Here is a 3,896-nt window from a genome sequence, read left to right on the forward strand (position 1 = left end):
CTTGGCGAGCAAGTGCTTGTTCTATCCAGCGCCCGCTGTATCGCTGAGGCCAAGCCGGTCGGTGGTTTTCGTAAGTCGCTAAAAGCCCGGAAGCCCGGAGTTGTCTCTAAAAGTGAGTCCTTCCTTTTGGGGGATTCTCTATCCTAGTCTGAGCAGATGCCCTCCTCTCTCACCACAAGAAGAGAGGCATCTTACCACGGAGTCATTACGCCAAAGAATCACCCACTGGTCTCTCATGATTGAAATGTTGGTCTCAACCTAGGGTAACACTTTACAACAGTGGTGGGGAACATCCGGCCTCCGGGCCGTATACGGCCCCCGAGGCCATTTGAACCGGCCCGCAACACAATAAAATTGTTACATTTTAGACTAGTAGGAATAAAAAAAAAACAGGGAAACGAAACAATGACCGACAGCCATTAGTTTTCTGAAATAGAACAGACTGTTGTAAATGTCCGAGTCAACGTCAGGGTCAGTGAACGCAGCATGTGACCGGTACGTGACTTTGTGTGTTGACACCTGGTTGACACTAGACGAGCACACAGTGTTAACAAGTGATGAAATGGCGACTGTCAAGAAAAGGAAGGTAGATGCAGAATGCCGCGCATTCCAGGAAAAATGGACAAACGAATTTTTCTTTGTTGAAGTGAAAGGCAAGCCAGTGTGCCTAGTTTGTGGCGAGGCGCTGGCAGTGATGAAAAAGGCGAATCTTGAGCGCCACTACAGCTCGAAACATGCTAAACTCGTCGAGTTGAAAGGACAAATGCGTGTGGATAAAATCAACGCTCTTCGTCGGAGTTTGGGTGCCCAGCAAGCAACTTTCACAAGACCACAGGCTGACGGAGAGAATGTTACGCGTGCAAGTTTTGTCGTGAGTGAATTAATAGCCAAGAAGCTGAAACCTCATGCTGAAGGAGAGTTTGTGAAGGAGTGTCTCGTCGCTGCGGCGGAGCTGCTCGCGCCCGACAAAGTGAAATTATTTCAAAGCGTCAGTTTGTCTCGAAGAACGGTTTCAGACAGGATTACAGATATGGCACAAGACATTGAAAAAACACTGAAGGCCACTGCAAGAGACTTTGAGTATTTTTCTCTGGCCTGTGATGAGACAACAGACATCACAAACACAGCGCAGCTTGCCATTTTTGTGCGTGGGATTACGGCCGAGTTTGAGACGAAGGAGGAGCTGCTGTCTTTGCAAGCCATGCACGGCACGACCAAAGGTGAGGATTTGTTCAGTCAAGTTGTTGTGGCCATGAACAATTTTGAACTGCCATTTGAGAAGTTGAGCGGCATCGCTACTGATGGCGCACCCGCGATGGTTGGTGCGCAAAAAGGATTAACTGCATTAGTCAAAAAAGAAATGAGCCGTCTGAATCTGGATCCAAGTGATTTAGTTGCATGTCACTGTATCATACATCAGGAGAATCTGTGTGCACAATCCCTGAAGCTTAACAACGTGATGAAAACCGTCGTGTCCACCATAAACTTCATCAAAAGCAGAGGGCTCAACAGCCGCCAGTTCAAGGAGCTACTCAGCGAGCTCGAGTCAGAGTACGGTGATCTGGTTTATCATTGTGAAGTGCGATGGCTGAGTCGTGCAAATATGCTTGCACGGTTTTATACACTGCGGGAAGAAGTCAAACAGTTCATGGAGATGAAGGGGAAACCTGTCTTGGAGCTCAGTGATGGCAAGTGGCTCAGTGATTTGGCCTTCATGGTGGACATCACCCAGCACCTGTCAGAGTTAAACGTCAAACTGCAAGGTCCCAACCAGCTCATCAGCTCCCTGCTTTCAAATGTGAAATCATTTGAAGCGAAGTTAAGGCTGTGGCAAGGACAACTGGAAAGGGGAAACACTGTGCACTTTCCCACTCTGCAAGAACAAAAGCCTGATGTTACAACAGAATATGCTGGTGAGTGTGCACAACTCATTCAGGCATTTGATGAGAGGTTTCATGATGTGAAAAATATACAAAAAGAACTGGACATGTTTGCTACGCCGTTTAATGTGCAACCAGCAGATGTGCCAGACAACGTCCAAATGGAAATAATTGAGCTGCAAAGCAACAACGAGCTCAAAGCTAAGTACAACAACCTGTCTCTGCTGGACTTCTACAAACTGTACGTTCGTGCTGAGGATTTTCCCATCCTGAGGAGACACGCCCTGAAGTTTGCATCTCTGTTTGGGACAACGTACCGCTGTGAACAGTTCTTTTCAAAACTGACTCTTGCAAAGACTCGCTACCGCTCAAGACTGACTGACCCAAACTTGGAGAACCAGCTTCGAGTAGCATCATCATCACTGCCAGCTGACATCAGACGCCTCGCCAAAGAGAAACAGTTCCAGCCATCGCATTAGGTGAGTCTGACATGTAGAAATACAGCAATCTTGAGGCTCAGTAACACAGTGGTTATATAGACATTTATTTCTGTCTTTTTTTTGCATCTCTGGTCACGTGTTCATAATAGTATGGCCCTTGGAGGACTTTATAAAATTTATATGGCCCTTGATATGAAAAAGGTTCCCCACCCCTGCTTTACAATAAGGGTACATTAATTAAGGGTTAATTAATGCTTAGTTAATGCTTAATAAGCATGAATTAACATGAATTAACAGGGTTAGTAAAGCTTAGTAAGCCTTAATTAACCCTTAATTAACATTAACTAATGTGCATTAAGTAAGGGTTGGTTAATGCTTAATAAGCATTAATTAACACACCGTAATTAACATGACTAGTAGTGCTTAATAAGCATCCATTAACCCTTAATTAACGTTAATTTGAGGTTTGCTGGTTCCGTTTCTTCATGTGGCCCTAATTTATATGCATGTTCTATAAGCATTACTTAACTGTAATTAACCATATATTAATGCTGTTTGCGACCCTTATTGTAAAGTTGCAAACATATATCCCTTAAGTAACACTTAATAAAAGCTTGAGTGTGCCTAATAAGCATTACTTACCTGTAATAAACCATGTATTAATGCTCTTTGTGACCCTTATTGTAAAGTTGAAAACATGTATGCCTTAACTAGCACTCCATTAATGCATTAATGTGCTGAATAAACATTACTTAACTGTAATTAACCATTTATTAATGCTCTTTGTGACCCTTATTGTAAAGTTGAAAACATGTATGCCTTAACTAACACTTCATTAATGCATTAAAGTGCTGAATAAACATTACTTATCTGTAATTAACCATTTATTAATGCTCTTTGTGACCCTTATTGTAAAGTTGAAAACATGTATGCCTTAACTAACACTTCATTAATGCATTAAAGTGCTGAATAAACATTACTTATCTGTAATTAACCATTTATTAATGCTCTTTGTGACCCTTATTGTAAAGTTGAAAACATGTCTGCCTTAACTAACAGTTCATAAACTTATTAAAGTGCTGAAAAACATTACTTATCCGTAATTAACCATTTATTAATGCTCTGTGTGACCCTTATTGTAAAGTTGAAAACATCCCTTGAATAACAACAAGCGTAAGAGTGCTGAATAAGCATTACTTAACTGTAATAAACCATTTATTAATGTTTTTTGTGACACTTGTAAAGCTGAAAACATGTATCACTTAAGGAACATTTCATAAAAGCACAAGAGTGCTGAATAAGCATTACTTAACCGTAAATAACCATCTATTAATGCTCTTTAACAATAACAGCGCCCTGGAAGCCGAATCAACAGCCCTCGGAGCAGAGCTTCCGCAATTCCGTTATGATGCGTTGTGATGTGAAAAGCGTCACAGCTGAACGTTTTGCCAGAGGATGAACTGGGAGCTCTCAGTCTTGAAAACATGTAGCAAAGGTAAACATTGCCCATCTGCTTATATCAACAAGCATTATAATGATACAAAGTGAGTTGATAATCGGTAAATTAATGCTCTTT

The 3,896-nt window shown here is 41.8% G+C and overlaps 1 pseudogene across 1 annotated transcript; it reads left to right on the plus strand.

The window, feature by feature from the left end:
• The first annotated feature begins 1,030 nt into the window (after positions 1 to 1,030).
• Positions 1,031 to 2,359, plus strand: LOC310775916 (general transcription factor II-I repeat domain-containing protein 2A pseudogene; annotated as a pseudogene). The gene has a single exon. The product of its transcript is annotated as a general transcription factor II-I repeat domain-containing protein 2A pseudogene (transcript).
• The last annotated feature ends 1,537 nt before the right edge of the window (positions 2,360 to 3,896 follow it).

The sequence above is a fragment of the Poromitra crassiceps genome (genome assembly GCF_964638095.1).
Source record: "Poromitra crassiceps genome assembly, chromosome: 4".
In the NCBI taxonomy this organism is placed as follows: domain Eukaryota; kingdom Metazoa; phylum Chordata; class Actinopteri; order Beryciformes; family Melamphaidae; genus Poromitra; species Poromitra crassiceps.